Source organism: Ailuropoda melanoleuca, chromosome 4, assembly GCF_002007445.2.
Source record: "Ailuropoda melanoleuca isolate Jingjing chromosome 4, ASM200744v2, whole genome shotgun sequence".
NCBI lineage: Eukaryota > Metazoa > Chordata > Mammalia > Carnivora > Ursidae > Ailuropoda > Ailuropoda melanoleuca.
In genome coordinates this window covers 97,064,583-97,091,707 of record NC_048221.1, presented here as the reverse complement: position 1 = coordinate 97,091,707, position 27,125 = coordinate 97,064,583, and positions in this window count along the sequence as shown.

Sequence of the window (27,125 nt, the reverse complement as noted above, 5' to 3'; positions counted from 1 at the left end):
GCCTGAAGAGAGCTTATTCCATGGAATTCCTGTTGAACCACCTTGTTGTCAGCTTTTCAGGGGCTTCCTGCTTAGAGAGAGGCATAAAGATAACCCAGAATATCCCATGTGCCCAACAGCACGGAAGGCGAATGCTGAGAGAGAATGGTCTTCAATGACTGAGGGAATTTCCATAAGGTAAATTTGTTTTTTAACTCAGAGGTGAGTGTGATTGGGTTCTACCAGCTAAGGAAAAAAAAAAAGACACCCAAACCCCCCTGGTGGTCAGATCTGCTTAGTTTTCATCTTTCTTTGCTAGGGCTTCATGACTGATTATAAGGGTAAGGGAGATGATAATGTTGTTGTTGATGAGAAGGCAGATTTGGATGGGTTATAATTACAATTTACCCTTCACCAGATGGCTTCATCCTGTTGCCAGGCATTTGATGAGCTATTTCATGAAGACTGTGTGGGGATGGGTTAATGCCTGAAAGCCTGTGGATTTGAATGGACCAATGTGAAGGTGCTTAACAGATCCTTGGATGCTTGACTCATTTTTGCTTAGTGGATAAATAACCTGGTGCATAATAAAATCTAAGAGATCTATTCCAGAAGATAACTACCTCATAGTCAAAGACTATGTGGGTTTCAGGTGAGCAAGGATGATAACAGAATTGAGCAAATTTGTAATAACGGGACTGGAACCATTTTATCATGAGGTCATGGACACAAATTTTTAAAAACCCATCTATCCAAAATGCATCATAATAAATCAATCATAAAATTGTCCTGGCTGATAAACATTCCAGTCTGCCTATGCTCTGTAATTATCCATAGCAAAACATCCTCTGTATAATGAATGGCTGTTGTTTTCAACCAGGTCTTAATAATAAACAAAAGGTGTTTCTAAGAAATATTCAGACATCCAAAGCCTGGGTCATGTTAGTGATAGAGGCTCTGTGGGGAGCCAGAGGCTCTTTGTAATTACCATGATGCATGGCCTTAATGCCCAGGCAGAGGTTTTCAGGTTAGCAGGGGAAGGCAACAGAATGCCCACAGGGAAAAAAATTCTTCATCATCTACAGACAAATGCACATCTGGTTTCAGAGGAACAAGATAGCTCTCAATAATTCTGATAGGCAGTGGTGGGCTTAACGGACATGCATCACAGATATATATACACACACATACACACACACACATAATAATATAATGTCATATAATATTATATTATGATATAATAACATAGATATACCATGCACCTTTACTTTAACATCAAATTTGATGTGAGTTCAAAGGTTTTTGAACAGAGAGGTTTAAAAGATAAAATGGATAACTGAGTGGCTGAACATTATATAAACATTTAGCAGATGGTGATAGAGATACTCCAGACTAACCAAAGAAAACAAATTTTAAATGAAAGTCTTGCATTATTGCATAGTGATAGATTTATCTTGTCTCACCATTATATTTTAATACCCTAGGAGATAAAGAACAAGGGAATAATCTAGCAAAGACACTGAATATAGAGATAAGAAAAACGGTCTGGGGAATTTCCAATGACTGCCTCATCAGTGGGTATTAGATTGAGAAACACAATACTGGACTGCACATACCTTGCCCTACCTCATCCCCACCATCTGCCCCTATGGGCAGATACCCAAGAAGCCCAACACTGATCCCGTGATGGGAACTTCCTTTTGAGTGGTGGGGCCTGCTGCTCTCCTGTACCCACAACACAGCGCATATCTCTTTCCATTCAGACCCAACTTTGAGAAAAGGCATAGATGTGAGTGAGAACTGGCTGGGCCACCCTGTGTTCTGGGATATGTGGTCACCCTAGGAAAAGCCTGGGAACTGTGAAAGCTTGGGTACCACATATATAAACACGAGAGCTGCAGATTAGAGCTGACTCCCTTTTACCTTCAGAGAACAGATGAGAAGGCTCATCTCAGTCCAGCACCTCCTTCAGGAGAATTCTGGCCAACCCCAAGAACTTGGGGCAGGAGTAGACAGAAATGCCTCTAAGTCCAAGTTGGAAGAGGGGAGATGGCTAGGTACTCCATAAGTGATAGCTTTTAATATTCTGTGTATAGATATCAGGACTGGATAGCTCTTCTCTAAAGTATCAGTTAACTAAAAAATAATAATAATATAGTAAAATTTACAAACAAAGGCCCTAAGGAAAAATTCAAGTAAAGCAAATTATTTGAAGACTCAGAAAGAGTATATATTTGCAAAGTAGTTGCTATAGGAAACAATTAAAAAAAAAAAGACACCTGTTGGAGTGTTTATTGACAAACCAAGTGCTCTCAGGGGTCAGAACACTGTGCTCCATCTCTTAACATCATGTCGGTTTAACACTCTGTGGGAACACAGAAGCCCCTGCTGGGCTCCTGTGAGTGGACCTGTCTACTCCAGAGACTGGCAGACAGAAGGCAGCAGCCAGCAGAGAAATCAGATGCAGCTGTGGGAAGCCAGGGACAGTAAAAGCAGAGGGAGGGAGGCCGAGGTGTTAATCCAGGAAGTAATTTCTTTTCTTACCTCCTCGCACTGGTCATACTTTTTGATACATTTCTATTGATCTTGGCCCGCATAGAATATTAAACTTCCTGAATTTATTTTTGAATGGTTTCGATCTGGAGATTCCTTATTCTACTACATTGGTATGTAGCGTAGCATTTCCTCAACACTTCTTTTCACAGGGATAGATTAAACAATAAATTAACACACACTCATTTCTGGCGTTGAGGGTGAAAGGATAGTATTATTGTTTCTTTAAGATTTAAGCATTGCGCTAGCTTTTTAAAGTAAGGATTCCCATATAGTCTCACAACAGCCCACAAGTAGGTGTGAAAATCTCTACTTTGTGGCTTGGGCAACCAGCTCCCAGGAGGGTTATGTAACTTGGTCAAGGTCACATGGAGAAGTCAGGATTTGAACTCAGGTCTACTTTACTCCAAAGCCCTTTCTGCCATAACCATGCTCTTTCGAAACAACACACTAACAGGAGTCGATGGTTTTTTTCTACAGCTTCCCTATCTTCTGGTTAAATTGGTCTGTTAGGAAGAATTACAGTTCTCAGTTATTTCCCCTAATGGCTCCCTTCTCTAACTCCCCTGGGTCAGTTTGCTGTGCCTATTTGAGCCTGGACTCTGAAATTTACTTTTCCCTTAGCACACATTCTCTCTTTTGAGCTAGAAACAATTGGCTGGCAATTGTCAGCCAATTATTAGCTAATTACTGCCTAGCAATTCACTAGGTAAAGACAGGAAGAACCTTAGGTAATATTAAGGAGAGAATAATTTGCCCCTACTTTTCAGTCTTTGTCACAAAAGAAACTTAAAAAAAAAACATTACCCAAACCAGTATTACTCACCTTGATAAGTCACCTCATTCACTAGATGCGATTTCAAATGATTTTCTAAGAAAATCAAATCTACTTCCAAAGGGCAAAAATCTGGCATAATTTAGATATTCAAAAGAGTGAGCTGTAGGTTCTGAAGGCAATTCAAAGTTAGTCCAAAAATAAAGTCTGAGATGGTTGGAATAAATATGAAGCTTTTCAGAGTGAGCATTTTGAAAGTGAACATTCTTTTGCATATGGATTTTCTGTATGTTATTAAAAACTTAGAGTCATTTTCTTTCCAATAAATACTGTTTTATGCCTAAGTTGGACAGAATTGGCTTATGTTACTTACAATTAAAAATACTAATTAATACAAAATTTCAAACCTAAAGTGATGTGTTCAAATAACAGAACTTGAAATATGATCTTAAATATAAAACTTGGTTTACTCAAGGTATGGAAGGAAGCCTGCACTGTGGCTCAGTCCTGGCTCAGACCCATTTAATGCATTACAGAAAAGAAAAAAAAAAGTTAAACTATTAACTGTTTATTTGGATCGAGATCATACACCTCACATGGAACTTCAGGGGACTTAGCAGAAAATGTCAGATTATTCAAGGATACTGGCTACTTCCTGTGGCTTTCAGCAAGGGTGATGCTCAAAATATGGTTAATAACTGGTACATCCCCAGGGCCCCCCAATCAGACTAGATGCCAGGTATGGAGCTGGGCCCCATGCTGACCCTTTAGTTGTTGGTTGTGGTATCCTCTAGGATGCCCTGGGGAGGAGCCAGGGCACCAGGGATGGGAGGAGGGTAGTGAAGGGACTAGAAAGAGATATAAGGCTGTAGCTCTTTTCAGTTTTGGTCCTACAGTGAGCTGGTTAAATATCACTCTGGCCTTCAGGAAGATCCTCCGAGAAAGAAGCTCTTGTCCAAGTTGACCCATGTGATAGTAGCAGAAAGAGAGCAGAAAGCATGTGACCTTTCTCCTGTGGCCATAATCCAGGAGCTATGAGGGTGAGTTGAACTCTCAGTGTGAGTAAAAACAGGGTGATGATGGAAACAGTGAACATGAAGAAGAGCCCAGGATTGTCCTCACAAACGGGGAGAATCTGCTCCCCGGCCCTTCTCCCACCACATAGGGCTCCTCTATGCATTTCCTTTCTGCTACCTGATATAAGACTGGAATCTGGCTGCTCTACAGAAAAGAGGGAACTTAACCCCAACCCCCTAAACGTGTCCTGCTGTGCGTGTTATGCCTATCAGAAGTGATAATTTTCCCACCGTTAAATACTCGCCAGTGGGTTACACGCTGGGATGGGAAAGAGATGGCTCTGCCTCCCTGCCTGGCCAGTGCCTTTAGTCTGTGCCATGCCAGTGCAGGATGAAGTTTGGTTGAGTGGGCAGAGGTCCCAGGACTCTTGCAAAGAGATGGAAACTGCAAGGGAATGAGGTATGGCCCAGAGTTAAGGATCATGATTTTTAAATTTGTTGCTTTGGCTATAAATTTCCCCAGGAACTGAACAGACTGGCAGCTTAATAGGGTTTTAAGGAAGTTAAACTAACAAAGAAACCCCAACTTAGAAAAAAGCCCATAGGGGCGCTTGGGTGGCACAGAGGTTGGGCATCTGCATTCGGCTCAGGGCGTGATCCTGGCATTATGGGATCGAGCCCCACATCAGGCTCCTCCGCTATGAGCCTGCCTCTTCCTCTCCCACTCCCCCTGCTTGTGTTCCCTCTCTCGCTGGCTGTCTCTATGTCTGTCAAATAAATAAATAAAATCTTAAAAAAAAAGAAAAGAAAAGAAAAAAGAAAAGAAAAAAGCCCATCATACTGAACTCCTAAAACAATTCCCAGGCTCCAAAATCACCAGGAAGGGGACTGCTGACACAGCTCCCCAAAGATGAGTCATCCCTACATGCTTCATAGCCATGGTCCTGGAGGTCATACAGATACAGGAAATCTTACCAGGAGGAGACTCAGGAAGCCACACTGGCCAACCAGGCACAGAAGCAGAGGACATGCTCTAGACCAGGATGGTGCATCTCCTGCATTTTCAGCTTCCCCCTTAATAGATGGGAGCTCCTGCTGTGGTTTTCCTGCTTTTCCTCTACTGCTGATGACTCAGCATGTTGCGGGTCCTTCAATTTATCAAATAGCTCTAAACTGACAGATTAAAAGAAGCTATAACCAGATTATACCCATCACCCAGGGGTCCTAGTCTTGAAGTTAGATTGGATATGATTTGGGGTGATCTTCCTTTCAGAGGGTGGTGGTGATTTCACACAGGGCAGTTGTGTTACACTGGGAATTCTGGAATTGTAAGTATCGGAATAGAGGTTAATGTGGAATGTCACAGACTGTGGTAGTTGTATTAATCAGCTCAACAAACTTTCCTTCCCCCTTTTTGTATTAAGAGCTTCTGCTCTGCTGGCTAACAAAGTGACCAGTGAGACATCTGTCCTTGATCGCCCCAGCCCAGCGTGGCTGCGCTGTCCTGTCCTACCACTCCTGCCCCAGGCCTGGCCAATCATGAGCCCCCTTTGCCCTGTGAAGTGATTTAAGTGATTAATAAGCTTTCCCTGCTGATGACGATTTGCTGACTGTGGTCCCCACCACATGGGGAAGAGATAAGAACTGGACAATGACAATACTAGTAGTGCTGAGTACCCAGTTTCAGATCCTTAGTCCCTGGTTCTTAGTTTTCACAGTTTCTCCAAAGTTTTTGTGTGCTACCTCTGTATCTTTCTTAATATATATATTCCATGTATTTGAATATCTATATTATACAGCTATTATACATATAATTCTCTATATAATAATATAACATACATGAGGTTAGTTTCCTTCGCTTGCAACCAAAACGTACCATGTAATATAAACTTGAATTCTATAACTAGCAATAGAATGATCAAAATGACCCCCAAAATGTGCAACCCTCCTGTAACATGTATTACTTAAATAAATCTGCCATTACGTTTAGAAAAGTTAGGATGCCACAAGAGAGTAAAAGCTGTTATAATGCATGTGACATTTCTATATATCAAAAGTAGGAAAATATTTTAGAATTTATTTAGCAATTTATTTAAAGCACTTTCATACCTCAATTAAGTTTCACCAAAGAAGGAACATAATACAAGTCAGCTAGTGATAACAATAGCAATTACTTATTAAGCACTTACTAAGTGGTAGGTGTTACTAGACACTGCATTGTAAGGATTTATGTCCTGGTTTACAAATGGGGAACTGAGGTTCAGAGAGGTTCAGTAATTTTACCAATTCACAGTCAGTGGGTGGCTGGGTGAGGTCTGAAGTCCACATTGGATGCTTCTAAAATTTGTGTGTTTTACCCCGTACCACATGGCATTTCCTCTCTACATAGTGGGATCCCATCTTTCCAATAAGAAGCAAGAGTAACTACTTGACCTGTTTGACCCAGTACCTTAAAAATGGAGAGATCTGGAAAGAGAAGGCAGCTGAGACAGAATGCAGGACAGTAGGAAGCATCGCATGTTATCAGGTAATGTTCATTGATCCCTACAGTGGTGCAGCTTTTCAGTTTGCAAAGCTTTTCTGTGCTGCCTCAGTACAAAGGCATCTGAGAACAGATTGTGAACAGCAAAGAGAGTTTTCTCTAGAAATCAGGAAAAAGGAAAACTAAAGAGTGGTGAGGGCCAGGAAGGGGGCAGTGCATAATCACAACAAGTATGTGCTGTCTGTGAGCAGTGGCTTCCTGGGGCAGGAGTGGCAGGACAGGACAGCACAGCCACGTTGGATTGGGGCGATGAAGGACAAATGCCCCCCCTTCGATAGTGGGAGCACTGCATTGATTGGTGCTGCCAAATGCTCACAAGGCCTGGAGGACCACCCGTGAGGCCTGCTGGCTGCTATTGATTATCTGCTGAGTGGTCTTCCCCGCTGCAGACCAAAGGAAGGCTGCAGGGAGGCTGAGGGAGGAAGGCAGCTTTCCCCTTCCATCCACGTTAGGCAGAGCAGCCTTTAACCAGAAATGCAAATGCCTTAGACTTAGGGGAGCTGCAAATTCTTTGCTAATTTCCTTACTTGTACTGCTCTGCTCTCTGTTCCTACTCAAAACTAATCTGAGAAGTACCATATACTTTTATTTACATATTTACCAGCCTGATCACACCCCAAAGGCTGGGGAAATCAAGGCCCCCAAGATAAAGAGGCTTCCTCCTTTCTTCCGGATTATATCTAGAATGTTATTAAGAAATTTGGCATCTCTGCCAAATCTTGCTTTTAGACACAAGATGCACTTTGGCTAATTATTTTTACCTAATGAAAAATGTCTGCTTGAACTGGACTCATTTCCCCCAGGGGTTCTGGTCTCTCTAGGAAATAAAGGAAAACCTGACATTTTTTTCCTTTCGCAGTCTGGAGACATATTTATTTAGCAGTTGACACAAAAGGATCCTTTGTGACGTTCTTGCTTGAGGGCACATTTCCAGCTCTAACCGTGTTATTAGCCATACCCTTTGGAGAATTAGTAACACATAGCTAGGAAGGGAATAAAAACACTGATTCAATAAGCTGAGCTCAGGAAACATGACCGAGTCAGAAATGAGAAGGAATGTGCAATGCCAGGCTCTGGACAAGATTAGGGAGAGAAACTGGTGAGCCAAAGGGAAATCACACTCTGTCAGACCCAACCAACTATCTCATGTCCCTTTTGTAGCCTCTGATGTCAGCACTGAGCCCCTGATGTGTAGTGGTGAATCAGTTCAATTAGAGAATCCAGTGGCCTTGACTTCTAGTTCAAAATGGCAGTGAACAGCAGTTTCTTTATGACTCTTTCAAACTTTGCATTAAGACCCAAGAAGGAAACTTAGAGAAATACACAACACCAGAAAATTCAAAGCAGCAGGCAGATTAGTGCCAGAATCTTAGAGAAATTTTTACAAATTACAAGGCAAATTATAATAAATTAGTTTTGAAAACAAAGCAAAAACAAGGACTTCATTTCATCATACAGACACATCCTGAAGTCAGGTAAGCAGACACTCTGTATCACGCCCGCTATCCACCTCTGGTCTCAAAACCAGAGTCTGTAACCCTTGGATGTGGATTTTGAGGTAGCTTGAGCACTCTTGTTCTTTCTACCCTTCACCCTCCCATCATGACACTCAACTTTCCATAGTCAGCAACTACTAGAAAATGAGTAAGCACAAATGGGGGTGGTATTGGTTGGCCCAAAGAATTCTGGAAGGCACAGCCCCATTTGTACAGCACTTTGTAACAGATGGGCTAACCCATGGGTCTAGGGTGCCAGGGACCTAGGTGGCAATTGAAGATATCACTTTGGTCCAGTAGAGGCTACTTTAGTGATATCAGGTCACTCTTTCATTGAGATTTTAAAATGTATTAACATAGCGGATGTAGCTTATTTTGTGTGTGGTGTGTGTGTTATATTTCTCAAATTTTACTAGCAGAAATTTTCCTATCTTAATACAATGAATTAAGTAGCTTTCATCTTAGTATATGTTCTAGGATATTATATATATATATATATATATATACACACACATGGGAATTGCCTTTTCCTTAAAAGGGTTGAAAGGATAAAAGAATATGGTTACTGGCTCAGCATGTTTTGGATATGATTCTCAAATTTTAAACATTTCTTCTACCATTATTACTCATGTAATTTAAGTTTCTATTACTTCTTAGCTAATTATTGTAATTTACAGTTAAATATTATGATTCACCAGGATTTTAAATTTTGTTAGCGTAGACTTGATACACAATGTGCTCTGCCTTGCTGAATTGTTTGGAAATGGTCCTTTGATTAAAATAGGCCCCTCCGTGCTGACACTCATCTCCAATAAATATCCATTTGGTCCAATTAGTGTGTGGAAGAATCAGGATCTGGATCAGGATCTTACCTTCAAAGATATCTGCTGTCTTGAAATCCACTTGGTGTAAATCTACAGTCAGGTGACTGTTACTTTCAGTTCAATAAACAGCCAGAAAACTCCTTGCTTTTATTGAAAGTTAATTCTTCAGGGTTTCCCATTTCCTTGTCACTTCCAGGTGTTGGTGTTTTTTGACACTACTTAGCCTGGGCATTCATTTGTGAAGTGGCCCCACTAAATAGAGGGTAAGTTCTGAGACAACCAGTAGGGAGGTGGTGAAATCTCCTTTGTCATCCCCCCAGTCTCTAAATATCCAAGTGTCCTAGGCATCAGTGCTTTCTCTCTCTGTTTCCTACTTCCCTCACTCCATAGGTGATCTCATTCAGACCCATGGTTGAAATGCCATTTATACATCAATGACTCTCAAATTCTTATCTCTCTCCCTCACACTTATACTTCTTATGCCCAACTACTTTCTTGACCTCTTCACTTTGATGTCTAATAGACATCTCAAAATATGTCCAAAACTGAACCCCTTTTTCCAGTTTTATTAGGGGCACTGGGCTCTTGTGCATTTGAAAATCCATACATGACTTTTGACTCCTCCAAAACATAACTACTAATAGCCTACTGTTGACTGAAAGTCTCACCAATAACATAAACAATTAACAGATATTTTGTATATTGTATGTGTTATATACTGTATTCTTACAAGTAAGCTAGAGAGAAGGAAATGTTATTGAGAAAAGTCTTATGGAAGAGAAAATAGACTTGCAGTACTGTACCATATTTATCGAAAAAAAATCCACATAGAGGTGGAGCTGCACAGCTCAAATTCATGTTGTTCAAGGGTCAACTATAGATACAGAGAGAGAGAGAGGAAAAGAAAAAAACGTGGTTTTTTCCTTGTGATAAGAACTCAGGATTTACTCTCTTAACTTTTATATGTACATTTAGCAGTGCTGACGATAGTCACCATGTTGAACACTACAACCCTAGTACTTATTTATCTTACAGCTGGAAGCTTCTGCCTTTTGACCATCTTCCTCCAATTGAACTCCTGATTTCCTTACCCCAAGTCTCCCTCTCCTTGAGTTTTACCTACCTCAGTAAATGGCAATTCCATTTTAAGAATTGCTCAGAGCAAAAATCTTGGAGTTGTCCTTAACTAGGCTCTGCCTCTCACTCAGATATCCAATCCACTGGTAAATCCAGTTGGCTCTTCCTTCACGACATATCCAGAATAAAAGCACTTCTCACTACCTGTATGTGGTCGCTCAAGCCACCATTATTTCTTAGATTATTGCAGTAATCCCCTGACAGATCTCCCTGCTTCCACCCCTGCCTTCTTCTCAATTAATTTTCCACATAACAGCTAGAGGGATTAATTTCAAAACAAAGTCTGATAAAATCACTCCTCTGCCCCAAACCCACCAGTGGCTTCTCATCTCACTGAGAGTAAAATTCAAAGTCCTTGCTAGGCCCCCCTAGCCTCTGGCCACATCTATGAATTCCTTCCCTCCCTCCACTGCAGCCTCACGGGTTTCCTTCCCATGCCACACACAACCACAGACTCCTATCTCAGGCATTTGCCCTTGCTGTTCCACCTCTTTGGGAAGTTCTTCTACCATACCCTTATGGGTGACTTTTTCGTTCCTTTAGATAGCTCCACGTTCAGTGCTTCTCTGGAAGGACTTTGTGTGAAGTAACACCCTCTCCATGTCACCTTGTGCTCTCTCCTCTCTCTGCCTTATTTTTCTGCATACCGCCTAACATGTGAGGTTTTAATTTACTTGGATATTGTCCCTCTCTGAGGGACTTCACAAGAGCAGGGACTTCGTTGTGTCACTCCTACATTTTTAGCACTACACTCATAGGAAGCTCCCAGTAAATGTTTGTTGAATGAATGGATGAGGATCTATAACCAGTTCTGTGCTCTGGCCCTCATCCTATAATGAGAAGTGCAGGCTCCTGGGTCAATTTGGGGTAAGTGGGGCAGCTGGCCCCATATCTGGCCCTCTCCAACTCCCTTCCTTTATTCAAATGCACCTTAACCCACCAGTTCTCAGTGTCTCTCACTAAAGAGAACCCTACTGTGCAGTCTCTACCCCTGCAGCTTGTCTTAGTGACTGTGGAGGGAAGCAAAAATTCTCATAGAGTTGGATGAGTTTTTCAAGTCACTGATTCCAGAATTTAAATACATACTTTTCATTGTTTCCCTATAACGGAACTTAAGTTAGCTGTCAAGACTGTATTTCCACTAATGGTTGAAAACTTAATCTTGCCAATTCAAGGTAGCTCAGATACTTTTAGTTCTAAGGCAATTCGAGATTTTATCCCTCCTTTTATTTTTGTCCTTCTCCTTGGGAAAAGGTTGGGGGGGTGGGGAGGCTGAGCTGTCTCTAGTCACAGGGCAGGGGGTGGGGGAGGGGGAGGGAAACTCTGTTCTACAAGCCATCCTCTCTCCTTGCTGATCCATGCTCATTTCTACACATGTTCCTACCTTGCCCTCAGGTACAGTGCATGCTTCCTCAGCCTGAGCACAGACCCCTTTGGAATGCAGCTCTCTCAGAATTTCTGCAGACCATTTGGGGGCTCAGGAACTCTAGACTGGAAATTAAAGATGTATCCTGGTTTTATGGGGCCTGCACTTTATGTAATTTGGGGCCTGCATTTAATGTAATTTATAAGAAAAATATATATAAAATTAGAAACAAGTGACTTCTTATTTAGAATGGATAACCACAAGTTGCACATTTAGAAAGCCAACATATCATAGCCATCACAAAATCTAGAAAACTACTTTTAATTAATTACTGTCAGCTCAGTAATAATTTTGTCTTATTTTTTTGTTATATCCTTCAATTGCCTCTTACATGACAACAATTTTAGAATATTGTTTCTTTGAGTAGAATAGTAGGATAATTCAGTCTTTCCTTTGGTAGGGTTGATAAAACATGCGGCTTCACACATAGGCATACTCTCTGTTGGTAGTATCATTACAAGCTTGTGCCTTACCAGCAAAGAAATTCTTTTTAAAAAATATATATATTTTATTTATTTATTTGAGAGAGAGTATGCATGAGCAGGGGGGAGGGGCAGAGGGAGAGGGAAAGGGCTACATCCCAGGACCCTGGGATCATGACCTGAGCTGAAGGCAGATGCTTGACTGTCTGAGCCACCTATCTGCCCCACCAACAAAGAAATTCTGATAAACTATATTTTGTATGATTCCCATTTAAAGACAAACAAACAAGCTGAGTTTGTTTCTAACAGGCAGGACCTTCCATGTTGACAAAATGACAATGAGAATTAAATCCTCAGTTTACAATTTTACACATCTGTTGGTTGGTAGAATTTCCCACAGATTAGTTTCTGGTACCATACATTTCAGATGTTGTTTCCTTTCCACTACCTGCATTTTTTAGTAGTTCTGGGCACCACAGGGCATATTCATATTACAATGAATATAGACTCTGCATCTTTCTATCATGATGCCAGATAAGATGGTATAGTTTAAGGTAATAGGAGTATTCCTGGAAACTGTTCCTATGCCAGAATAACGATACAAGAAGGTGCCTGCAAGCCACAGAAGTATAGCCTGACATAAGCATCTGGAATGTACTCTTAACATAGTTTTCTTTTACACAGGTCCAAGTTTATGGTCATCCCATACAAGGGAATAATGATGGAGGGGCAGGTGGAGAAGAAAGAGACAGTGGTATTAACTGATTGCAGTTAAGATATCTTTCTTGTGAACCTGTCCCAGGCTTGGTGAATGGGATGGCCCTGAACCTAAGCTTCCTTTGCTTCATGGTAAATCCCCTCTGCTGGGGAGTGCTGGTTGTGTGAGGCTGTCCGTAGGCAGGCACATCTATCCCAACCCCTCCCTGAGACACAGTTTCTCTGCCATTTAGGAGCAATGTGGGGCAAGGCTTGCATCTCCTGGGCTATACTCTGACAAGTGAATCCCAAAGGTGCATGTTCTGCTCTCAGACTGGTCCTAACTATACATCTTAGTATGTATAGTGTGCAGTATCTGAAATACTAGTATGTATAGTGTCCATCACATGTGCAGTATCTGAAACTTGAGACTAGGGCCTGAGTCCATTCTTAGGGACCCCGACAACATCCAGATTCTCATCAAATCCCCTCTAGCTTTCCCTTCCTGCTGACTGGTTGAACTCTCATTTCATTTAGAGAAGAAAAATCTTATTACATCCTACATTTTTTTTTTCAAATTCGGTATTTTATAGTAAAAACTCTATACCTTTGGTTCTCCAGGCATGTTCCTTTTGAGCCAAGCCATTTTTTTTAAGAATTCAAAATAAATACTATTTCTCTCCCATGTACCCAGTCCCTGTAAATCAATAATGCATTGGCTTTCAAGACTATGCTCTTAACCAAAGATTTGAAAGTCTAAGACTCCAAAAGTAAAAAAAAGCGACTCTTCTTTTTTATATGTTTGCTTCCTCTGAGTGTTGTTTGAGAAAAAGGCTACCTCTAAAGCCTGAAGCAGGGACGGTGGAGTATAGAACAGGGAAAAGCAACCTATTAATATCTCAGCATATGTTTCTGCTCCAGGAAATATTGGTTTGGGAGTCCAGGCACCAGAAAGATTAACCAGAATAATTGGTCAAATGGGAGGGCTATAATATCAGTGAGGGTCCCATTGTGCATACATAGAAAAGAATGTAATAGAAGAAATAAGGTGCTTCTAAGTTTTTGGAAAGGTCAGAAAAGTAGGCTTTAGGCTAGGTCTCTTGGAATAACCTTTTGAACAGTATTGACTGAAAGAACTGCTACTTGGGCTATAATTAGAAAGTTGGTGGCTCATAAAACCACTTTACCCCAGTGCTGGCTCCAGGATCACATAGCACTCTGCTTCCTAACTGGGGATCCAAAAGCTGCCACCAGCTTTATATGCCAGTTAGAGCCAGACCAGCAATATGAATGACTCACATGTTGCCGCCTCCCTCCCCAAAGAGCTCAGCTCTAAATTCAGGTCTCACATGAGTACATCTGACCATCCTAGCTCAGAGAAGTCTGGACATAGTTTTAGCTTCTCAACGTCTGTGGCAGAGGAAGGCACACCAGGAGGAGGTTGGAAGAGTTGTGAGTGCCCCAATCTGCTACCCATCTGTTGGAGTTATGTACAATCACCCACCTCTGTGAATCTAAGACCAGCTCCTTAGGACTAGCTGCTCCTTAGGTCAAGCTCCCAGGACTGGCTCTCAGATCAGCTCCTACCCCAGCAAGATGCTAGGCCACACATGAAAGAAACATCCACCACAGCACAGTGTCTGTGAATTCAGATCCTGAGCTACCTGCCTCTACCATGAAATCCCATGGCTTCTGCCACCCATAGAAGACATTTCTTAAAGACAACAATAGGAGAGGTTCAGTTCTATTGGTGGTTCACAATGTGAGAATCTTACTTTTCTCAGTACATACGCATCTTGGCTACAAAATATTGTGTGGGGTCATGACCCCATTAATTTCTGTAAATGAAATTTAAATTTGGTTTATTATAATATACCAAATGATGTTAGACCAGTATAAATAAGCCTGTGGAAACAATCGTTCTTCAATCATGGAGAAATTGAAAGCTGCATTATATTCATGACTGAGCATAAATAACACGTTTAGACTTCATTGTTTAGTAAAAATTGAAGCATAAATTAGCTCTTCCCCAATTTTAGTTTCATTTATCATGCCATTTTAATTTCTCTTAATTTACTCATTCATAGAGTCAGTACAGAAAGGTATGAAAAACATTAATCTTCATCTCCTAACAATTTTAGCAAAGGTCTCTTTGCATTTACATGTCTAGGTAGTATTTTCTTTCCTTCCATTGTGACAATAAATTAAACTCAGTATGTTGATTGGACACGTGGTGGGAGAAACAGACAAAGGTTAATCTAATGCACATGGTTACCCGGGATCCTCCAACAGTGCCATTAGATGTCCTTTCTGGGACATGATCTTACTTCTGTCACCCTCTGTCATCTGGCCCCTGTGCTCTGGGAGAGGGCCACACTTACACGAACACATTCTGCATCCCCTTTCTAACTGCCACATTGACCACATAGGGAATCCTCATGGCTGTGCCTAGATATTGCATGCTGCTGCCTCCTGCTATTGCCTAGATGAATCTGCCACCAACCCCCTTACTCTTGAGAGTGTCCTTGGGCAGGGTGCACCTGAGAAACTGTAACAGTGCCCCTTAAAACAAGGGCACTTTACTTGGTATAGATCAAGACTCTTGCCCACTTCTGTCCCCTCTGGCAGAGTGTCCAAATCCTCACTGTGTCTTTCTCCCTTTTCTGTCCATGTCCACATGTCCCTTGCGTGTCCCCAAGGACATGGAGCCAAGGTTTTAAAGGGCAAGGAAATGCTAAAAGGATCTGTCTCCCATACCAGCAGTGAAGACTAGCAATCAAACAGTCATTCACTTATTTAGGACTTAGGAGTCTGTGCTCTTCTGAACCCCCACCTGCCCTCTAATAGACGCGTGCGCGCGTACACACACACACACACACACACACACACACACAGCCTCAGCAATGGCTGGGAATTTACAGAAAGACACACATAAGCTATGGGAGCAAATAATTTTGAGATCTTGTATTCCACCAACCCCAGAGCAGAGCTGTTGGGTGACAGTGGGAGGTGCTGCCTCTGCAGTTGGGGCACAGATAACTTCAAACCTGCTATTTAAAAACGGTCTATTCCCTGCTTCCAGCCAACCCATGCTGATATTTATGGAAGGCCCTCTGTTACTCTCTTGCTACCTTACTTTTGTGTAGTTTTGTTTTGAAGCTTTGTTTTTGTTTTACATGAAAGATAATTTTAAAAAACACAAAAAAAGAAATCTCTCCACATTTCTCATATCTATCTCTCGAGCCCAAGATGTCATAGTCCTTATACAGCTTATCTCTTCAGCCCAGCAGAGTAACAGATGTCTTTTAAAAAATATATTATGAAATATTCCAGACACATAGAGAGTATAGAGAATGATACAACAAACAGATAAATACCTGCCATCTACCTGACTTCAGATGTAAAATATTATCAACACATTTGCAGACCCCTGTATCCATCCTGACTCAATTTTCCTCTCCCCCAAAGGTAACTACTATTCTGTTTTTATTGACACATGTTTCTTAACTTTTCTTATGCTCCTTGATCTACTTTCAGATAAACTCAGGTAAAGCTGGGATTGTTCCCTGGACCTCCTTCCCACTGCAGTGCCTGGTTTCAGTGTAGATCTGTATAATGTCAGGGAATGAGGGGTATGGTTTGATTTACAACGAAACACCTGGCTTCAAAGGTGTCTTACTTGATGCTCACACCTGGCCACCTCCTGTGATGGATCTCCTTGAGATGTCCATATCCCCTACAAGCCCCAGCCAGGTTTTAGTGTGCCCTCTGCTGGCCATGAGTCTCTGCAGGCCCCAGGGCTTCTCACCATTCCGCACTGAAAGCAAACACTTCTCTTGGTGCAGAAGACTCTGGGAGACTACTATTCCAGTTCAACCGGAGTTTCACAAATCGTGCTTTGCAATTCCATCTGGAGAAGCATTTGCTTTGATGCAAATATGCCAAAGGTACTGATTTATTTAACCTAACCCCCACTCTTGGACACGTATATACTTCAGTTGCCATCTCTGTACATATAACTTGGTCCATAGCATAAATTCGTACTTATAAAATTCCAAGATTAAAGAAGATACACATTTCAAAGAATTTTGGTACATATTACCAATTTGCTCCCTGGAAAAATGCACATAATCGATGTGTGACGGCATCCAAGGATTATTTGTTTTAGATTATACACTTTGCTATGCATCTATTAACTTAAACTTACTAGTCACATTATTAAAATTCCCTAACACTAAGTTTTGCCTACTTGGTTTACTAGATTGATTGGTGATATGTCAAAATATCTCACTATTGTCTTTCAGCTTATGTTTATCTTTTTTTTCCTTTAAAGATTTTATTTATTTATTTGACAGAGACAGCCAGCGAGAGAGGGAACACAAGCAGGGGGAGTGGGAGAGGAAGAAGCAGGCTCACAGCGGAAGAGCCTGATGTGGGGCTCGATCCCAGAACACTGGGATCACGCCCTGAGCCAAAGGCAGACGCTTAACGACTGCGCCACCCAGGCACCCCCAGCTTATGTTTATCTTACTAATGGTATATGCTATTTGCACAGAAAGTGAAATGGTTGTTACAACTTCACTTGGTCTATACATGTTATTAATTTTAAATGTCTTTAAATTATGTATTTCATTTAATGTGTTTGGACTTGAGTTCTTGTCATATATGTGTGTGTGTATATATATATAATATGGAGGCACACACACATAAATTCAGTAAATGTTGTTGAGGAAATGAATAAACAGTGACTAGCTGAGCCCTGGCATGAGGTACACTGAAAATAAACCCTGCCTGTCATTCGGGGAGCCCTTTCTATCATGAGACTGGGTTGTTTCCTTTCATAATTGGCTCTTTGAAAAAAATCACCCTCATTTCAAATGTGATTTCCTAGTCTTCAAATGAGTGATTCCTCTTCCCCCATATTCTTTTATCCTAGTTATTGGGCCCTTTTATCTGATCAAAGGGTGAGACAAGGCTAATCTCCCTCTGCTTTCCTAGACTGAAATCTGAGCCCTTGGTGGCTGCTGAGAAAGCAGGAAGAAAGTCCCTTGGCGGTGGCCCTTATAATTTACTGTGCAAAAGAACAGCCTGAGGAGCTTGTTCAAGTTCAGAATCTTGGGCCTCTCAGTTGTAGAATTTGTATGGTAGGTTGAGAGTTGGGCCTGAAATCTGTATTTTAAAAGACCTCCAGGTGATTTTGATACAAGCGGTCTTCAGATGACACACTGTGAAGCACTGTCCATAGGAACCAACATCTCCCACTATTTGGGGATTTGGAGGCTGCCCAAACTTGGCAGTTCAGTGTAGGGTGAATTCCCCTGCACTGGTATCTCAGAAAGATTATATTTATTAATTTATGAGACCAAACTTAATCTGTAAAAAAAGAAAATTGATTTCTGAAATGCTAATTAGGAGTCCTAGCTTATGCCCTGTGTCAGACACCAAGCCATAGGGGTCTGCTCTTCCCCAGTAGCCAGCTCTGGCCCAGGGTGTTTGCCATCAGTGCATCTGCATGGGATATGGGTTTCAAAGGCCACAGGGAGCCCAGGGATTTGACTCTGCTGCAGAAATTTCTAAAATACAAGACACTGAAAACCAACCCATAAGTTTGGGTTTTCTAGTTGCTCTAAAGCCCTGTGCCCACCTTAGAGAGGAGTGGTCAGTTGAACATTCAAACCTGGTTGGGGGAGTGGGGAGATGAGGGAGGAGCAAAGAAAGAAATCAGGGAAGTCTTTCCATTGCCTATGTCTGAGTGGGGGGTGAGGTTACCTGCACATCTGGAGAAGGAAAGAGAGAAAGATATCGATAATTACAAAGCAATTGAGGCTGAATGGTGAATCCTGTGGAAGTTCTCTGATGCCCTCCAGGCATCCTCTGTACCACATGGTAAAAGCTTAATTACTGTCATAGAAGCATATGTCTTATTTTTACAGAGATCATACATCATACCTACTCACAAACATTAGTTTTGAAAGACTGCAGTGTTCACATGTGTTTTTGGAATTAGTTGTCTATTTTGAAAGGTTGAGATTTCACATAATTTTTTTTCACAGGTTTCTGGCTTTCTCTGAAAAATACGAAGATCTGACCACATTGGGTCCTAATCTTCCCCTGGCAACCTCAATGGGGTTAAGGAAGCTAGGGGAAGCGAGAGAGGCTTGTCAAGGCGCCAAGGTCCTCACCACTCCATCTGGATTCCCAGAATCACTGCTTTACCTACAAGTCCCCCAAGGCTTTTGGCCTTACACATGATGCTTAAAAGCTGCCTCTCGCATATGGTGATTTCTTCCTCACAAGTCATCTGTGGGGATATGATTTTGCACTCTTTTATGATGAGGTTCCTGTCTTCTAGCCATTATCTCTGTGGGAAAGGCCAAGGGGACTACAGGTATTCCCAGGTCAGGCTTTGCCTGCCTAGTATGGCGCTCATCTGTGCCCTTCCCCACTGTTCCAATAATGACTTACAGTGAGACCTCCAGCAGAGGTGACCAACTCATCCTGGTTAGCACAAGACATTTCCCATTTTTGCACTGCAAGTCCTGCTTCCTGAAAAACTCCTTAGTCCTGGATAAACTGGGATAGTTGGTCAACCTATCTCCAGCAAGCCAAAGGGACTTTGGAATTTGGGGCTATGGGCACCAGAAGCATGCCCTTGGGATCCTCGTACTCTAGCTTTGGAAAGTTCAAAGGGATTTAGGAGAAGAAATAAGCAGCCTATCATAAGAACTCATGTATGCTGGCAAGGGAGGAACAGTTTAGGATGAACTATGTCTTTCTCTAGAAGGGGGAAAATTAGACAAATTAGACCACTTCCTATCCCTTCTCCATATATTTAATGTAGCCAGACAAGGCATTAATGGCTGGGGATGGCCAACCATCTAACTTGGCCTGGGATTGTCTGTGCCGGCCTCCTGCCTAGCTGGACACTCACTGTCTACCTGGCCTCCTGGACCCAAGGGAGTTGGCTTCTTCTATAATCATAGGGCAGTAAATAGAGATTTTAAAATAGTTTAAATTCTCTGGGGTCAAGACTCCCTTCATCACACTAATGACACCACACTTAGACATTTGCCTTTCAAGGGTTTTCAAGGTCTATTGTTTATGAAAGTGGAGATTGGCCTGTACCAGCTTATGTGATCCAGACACAGAGCTAGGCATAATACAAACCCAGACTCTGCCCATCTATGGCTTTTATTTTATGTTCTTGTATTTTTTTGTCAGTCAAAAAATTAATATGCTTTTCATGGAAAATATAAAAGATTGAGACAAGTATATTGAGAAAAATAATCCATTATTCCCCATGTAGATAAACTCATTTTTATTGATTTTGTAGACATAAAATTGTGTTGTTCTTCTTTCACTTAATGGCATTTGATAAGCAAGGACAACATTAAAAAGTATTTAACAACTGAAAGAACATAGGCACAGACCCAATGCAGGTGAGGCCAATACCCATCTGGCTGTGGGCTGGAAGTTGTGTCCCAGAGCCCTCTGCTCTGCCATGCCTTTGCCCTTAGTTGCTGCATTGTAGGGAGGTTTGGGGGATATGGGAGGTTTCAGATTTGGCAGGAGAATAAAGGTGCACTTGGGCTCTGGATAGCAACTATTAACAAATATATAAGTATTTCTTGTGTGCACAGGCTATTGACCGTGACCAATACCTTTAAAAATCTTTGTCAGCATTAAATGTCATAGAAATATATCACAGATATAGATGTGTGTGTGTGCATAATACATGTCCATAGTTTTAAATTAAAAAGTAAATGCTACTAAATGGCTTTTAGGAGTTACCACTCAACTGTTTTTTTCCTTTTCTCCAGGTATTTATCTCTATATTTCAAACACACACACTCATGTGCACACACACCCAACCTACAATCACAGCAAGTCAATAAATATCTAAACATACACACATACGTATATATACATATATAGATATATATGTGTGTGTGTAGAAATTATTTACTGACTTTATTATTGCAGGTGAAGTTATTCTTCGTCCTTTGGTTATTTGTACATTCCTTTCTATTCCCAATCTTCCATCCTGTCCTCTCAATATGGTTATATGACAGTTCTGGGGTCAATCTGTATTCAGTGGTTTTATCATTTTACTATGCATATATTATTCACTGCTGAGCCAAATGAAATGCTGTGATTTCACTTCCTTTCTTAGACAGGTGGGTTAGAGCCTGACAGCCGGAGTTTGAATACCACTCTGGCACCATAGACAAATCACTGCTCTATTTTCCCCTCAGTTTATAATGGAGATAATAATAGTACCAACTTGCTACAGTGGTTGTAAAAAATAAAGGAGTTAACATGTGTAAAAGGGCTCAGAATATTAAGTGACATATCAGGAGTACTCAATAATATTTAGCTATAATTATTGCTCAACTTTCTCTTTACATTGCAGTTAATAACATTTCATTAAAAATTTTGCTTAATTTTCTTTGAATCTCAGTCTTTTCCAACATTCAATAGTTCTATAAAGCATGTTTTAACAAATTTTCACACATTCTAAGCCTCTCTGGGCTGGGGGATTTATGAGGAGTGGTGGGGTTATGGCAAACTGGGGAAGATATCCATCAAGAGCTCCTCTGTCCACCTGGCTTTGTTAAGATAGACTTCCTTTTAGACCCACTGCACACCTGTCTCCAGAGCTTCCCTTGATGCCATCTTAGATTTCTCTTGCTTCCCTCTTGTTTGAGACACTTGCTTAATGAGCCTTATTCTTTCCTCTTTCTCACTTTAACTTCTCACTTTGGTAGAAAACATCCTCCTTCAGTTTCTTAGGATTTGAGCAAGGTTAAATGCAAGCATATTTTTTGAGATTTTGCTTGCCAAAACATGCCCTTAATTTATTCTTCTACTTGATTTATAGTTGGCTTGGTATGGAACTCAAGGTTGAAAATCATTTTCCTTCAGATTTTTAAAGGCATTTTGTTTCCTAGCCTCCACTGTTACTGTTGAGAAAGTCTGCTGCCATTCCCATTTCAGTCCTTTGTCTGAGACCTGAATCCCTGTCTGGAAGCATCATAACCTTCTCTTGATCTACAGAGTGTTCTGAAATTTCATGATTATATTGATGTGTCTTCCTCCCTGTGCATTGTGCTGGACACTTGTTGACTGTGCATTCTAGAAACGTCTTTTAGTTCTAGAACTGTCCCTGCTTTTTTTTCTTCTCATCATTTTCTTTTCTTTTTTTTTTAATTTTTTTTATTTTATTATATTATGTTAATCACCATACAGTACATCCCCAGATTCCGATGTAAAGTTTGATGCTTCATTAGTTGCGTATAACACCCAGTGCACCATGCAATACGTGCCCTCCTTACTACCCATCACCAGTCTATCCCATTCCCCCACCCCCTCCCCTCTGAAGTCTTCAGTTTGTTTCTCATAGTCCATAGTCTCTCATGTTTCATTCCCCCTTCTGATTACCCCCCTTTTCTTTATCCCTTTCTTCCCCTACCGATCATCCTAGTTCTTATGTTCCATAGATGAAAGAAATCATATGATAATTGTCTTTCTCTGCTTGACTTATTTCACTTAGCATTATCTCCTCCAGTGCCGTCCATGTTGCAGCAAATGTTGAGAATTCGTTGGAAGGAGCCGAGATGCCCTTCAACAGATGACTGGATTAAGAAGCTGTGGTCCATATATACAATGGAATATTACTCAGCTATCAGAAAGAATGAATTCTTCTCATCATTTTCTTTTCTGCTAATTTACTATTCTCCCTTTTGGAAACTCCTGTTAGTTGGAACTTGGCTCTCCCAAAGAGACTCTCTGATCTTATCATTCTCAGTTTTGTCTTTTCTTCTGCTTTCCAGGAGATAGCCTCATTTTGTCTTCTAAACCCTTTATTGAATTTTTTTTCTGTAGCTATCAGAGTTTTAATTTCCAGGATGATAGCACCACTCATTAGCAGCATGATATTTCACCTTATGAACAGAACATAGTTTACTTAAATCTTTTGCTATTGGACACTTAGATTGCCTACAATTTTTTTTATAGATAATGATGTAATAAATATACCTGTACCCACATCTGTAACCACATCTCTAATGGATTCAATGCAATTTTCCAAGAGTGGACTTACTGGAACAAATAATATGAATATTTTATTTTATTTTATTTTTTTAATGATTTTTATTATGTTAGTCACCATACAGAACATCCCTGGTTTCCGATGATTCATGAGTTGCGTATAACACCCAGTGCACCATGCAATACGTGCCCTCCTTACTACCCATCACCAGTCTGTCCCATTCCCCCACCTCCTTCCCCTCTGAGGCCCTCAGTTTGTTTCTTATAGTCCATAGTCTCTTATGTTTCATTCCCCCTTCTGATTACCCCCCCCCTTTCTTTATCCCTTTCTTCCTCTACCGATCATCCTAGTTCTCATGTTCCATAGAGAGGGAAATCAAATGATAATTGTCTTTCTCTGCCTGACTTATTTCACTTAGCATTATCTCCTCCAGTGCCGTCCATGTTGCAGCAAATGTTGAGAATTCGTTCTTTCTGATAGCTGAGTAATATTCCATTGTATATATGGACCACAGCTTCTCAATCCAGTCATCTGTTGAAGGGCATCTCGGCTCCTTCCATGATTTGGCTATTGTGGACAATGCAGCTATGAACATTGGGGTGCATATGGCCCTTCTCTTCACTACGTCTGTATCTTTGGGGTAAATACTCAATAGTGCAATGGCTGGATCATAGGGTAGCTCAATTTTTAACTTTTTAAGGGACCTCCACACTGTTTTCCAGAGTGGCTGTACCAACTTGCAATATGAATATTTTAAAGTTCCTAATACATAGGATATTACCAAATTGCTTTCCAGCAGATAGCAGTATTATCATTTAATATTTGCCGGTATGATAGATAAAATTTAAACACTGATGTTTTATTTCAATTCATTTTATTGCTGGTGAAATTAAACTGCTTCTTGGGTTTATTGTGTGTTTTTGTCCTTTTGTCCTTATTTATTGCATTTTTAGATTTTTCAATGGATTTTTTTAGGTGTCAAATGTTAAGTATATTAATATTTTGTTGGAAATATTTGGAAATATTTTAGGTAGTGCGTTTTATTTTTATATTGTTATAATATGCAAAAAATATAATTTTGTACAATCAAAGTTATCAATATTTTTCTCAGCTATATAAAAATAGTCAATAAAACCAAAGAACAAAGACAATGAGGAAAGATTGGTTACCATAAGAATGTACTAAATATTAAAAGGTAATATTCTTAATGTCTTGAAAGTTCAAAGAAATGAGGGAAATTTTGCAACACTATTGGAAAATCTAGTAGAATGTAAGAAATTCCAACTTATAGGAAAGACAAGTGGTTAATAAGGATCTGAAATACATTTCAACCTCATTAGTCATCTAAGAAAAGCAAATTAATACACAACAATAATTTTCACATGAAATTAGGAAAGATTAAAAAAATAACAATACTGGGTAAAAGTGAGGTAAGATTGGTATTCTCATGCTAATGGGCATGTAATGAGTTTAACCTTCCTGAAATTAATTTTATAATATGCACCAAAAATCTTAAAAATTCCCATAGCTTCCTGCATAGTAATTACACTGTCAGAACTCTATCCTAAGTAGTCAGATGCGAGCACACTCAGCACAAAGATACTCACCACAGAATCATTTATGACCAAAAAGAAAAAGAAAAAAAAAAGGAAATACCCTAAGATTCCAGTATCAGAGGAATAGTTCAAAAAGTCATGGCACATTCATATAATAAAATATTGTCTCATCAGTAAAAAGGCACATAAAGCTATATTGCAATTAAGATCTTAACCCTTTAATATGTAGATAGGATTAGTGGGGTGTGTGTGTGTGTGTGTGTGTGTATAAGGACATAGAGAGATACCTAATACCTAGAGAAAGAGGCTATAACAAGTTATTAGATTAAGGGCAATTTTTCTCTCTCTTTTTTTACACTCTACTTTTCACATTTTCTGGAATGTGCACGTAAAATGCCTTTAAAGAAGAACTGAATGCATAACTTTCTATTTGTCTTAATGACTCTAGTAACAGAGAACTTGCTAATGTCAGGACAATTCATCTTTCTCAAAAAGTTGATTAATTTTTTTTATTTTGAAGAAAAGGAGGTTTCCCTATGCTCCTAATCATCATAACTTCTGTTCCTTTGGGCCATTCGGAATGTGTTTTATATTTCTTCTAGACAACAACTGTCAGCTATTACTCCTTTCCAGAATCTCATCCTCCTAGGATTTAGGATTTGTTTCCTACTATAGCTCCAGTGCCTATGACAGTACCTGATACAAACTAATTATAAGGTAAATCTGTGTTGAATAAATGAAACAAAACCCAGGTCTTCCATATCTTAAATGTGGTTTTGTAGTCTCTCTCATGGTTAAACTCTTTAGTTTTGTTTTTCAATATCCATTAAGTTGTAGCTTCTAAGAGACCAAATGTGGTCTGACTAATATCTCTCTCTGGATAATACATCATGAATACCCTTGGAATTGCATTAATTTCTTTGGCAGTCACCTCACACTGAGGGCTAATACTGATCTTTCTGAATGATAAAACTGCAATGTCTTTTTATGAATATGTCTGCTTTTTGGACCTATGTGTATGACCTTATGTGAACCTTCATTGAATGAATCTTGTTAGATACAGATGCAAATGGTTTTGGATCCTGATTCTGTCCTTTATGTATTCAGGTCTCTTTGCAGCTTTATGTTGTACACAAGTTCAGTCAGCAAACCCTCTATTTCTTTATCTTAGCTATGGGCAGGTTTCTATGGCTATAAGAAACAACACTCCAAGCTGAAGTTGAGCCACTTGACATTTGGGCCAAATTCTCTCAGTAAATTACAAATCCCTTTATTATCTACCCCGTACTTTTCCATTTAATCCACTAGATTATCACAGGAGATCATGTCTTGCTGGGGCTTAACTATACAATTGCTGCATAGCTATGGAGGATGTAATCCAATTTATCTCTAGTCAGTCTCTCCCTCTCCAAGAATAACATCTAATGGGAAAATCACATTCTAATTCCATACTGAGAAAGAGGACTATTTTCCCAGTTGCTCCACAATCTGCCTAGTAGCCATGGTCTTTAGCCCTGTCTTCAGAGGAGGTGACATTCTGATTATCTCCTTTCAGCATTGTTTGCCCAATCAGCTCTCAAAAAACTAGGGTTTTCTAGAGCACTTTCCACAGCTTGATTCCTTTTTCTTCATCACATTCCAAATCTAATACAGCAGTAAGCCTCATCAGGATCACTTCCAAAATACATCACAAATATGACCCTTTAATACCACTGCTCTGCTATGACTTTGGTCCAAACCACCTCTTCTCCCACCTGAACAAATGCAGTAGCTTCTCCTTAGCCAGTCTTCTTGCTTCTCTTACCCCTCCCACCCAGTCCATCTGCCACATGTGGCACAGAAATAAAATTATGTCACTTCTCTGTTTAAAATAAAATCCAAAGTCCTTACACGTCCTACAAAGCCCCATATGATCTCTCCTGGGCTAGTACATAAAATTTTCTTCCCAGCCTCCCTCTGGTCCCCATGCTGTCATTAGTTAGCTCTCCTTTCTGCTCCTCAACCATACTAAACATGTTTCCCTTCTCAGGACCTTTGCATGTGCTATTCCTTCTGCTTATTCACAGATTATTTTAAAATTATTACTTGTCAAATACTAAACCTCTTAATGGTTACAGCTTAGCTACATAAAGGCTAGGTTTTAGAATTACCCTTGCTTTTCTCCTAAGCCAAATTAAATTCTTAGCAATCCATCATCTTCCCACTATTTTTTTTTTTAATCTGGAGAAGGATGGCAATGTGGCAGCTTGGGTCCTCTAGTTCATATAACCTCTGTCCCATATTTTAGTGGCATGGATACTTCTCATTAATTTTTGATAGATATACAGATTTTTTTTTAAAGAACTGAAGTTATTTGTCATGCTCTTGCACACTTCATCTGGTCTCTAGTGATCCCTGATGATATGCCCTTACCTTTTGGGGAAAAAGTTCCCACTGTCACTTTCAAGCTTAGACTTTACCTGGAATTTTAAAATTAATAAACAAAAATGATGTTTATGTTACTAAACATAAAACTTTACAAAATGAAGCCAGCCTCTTCCTATTGGAGGAAGCATTGATCATAGCTTGATCTACCACCTATAAAATTCTGCTAGTGGCTTGAGTCCAACTTGTGATAGTTATTAAGGCCAGTCACAAATATTCTGACTCCCA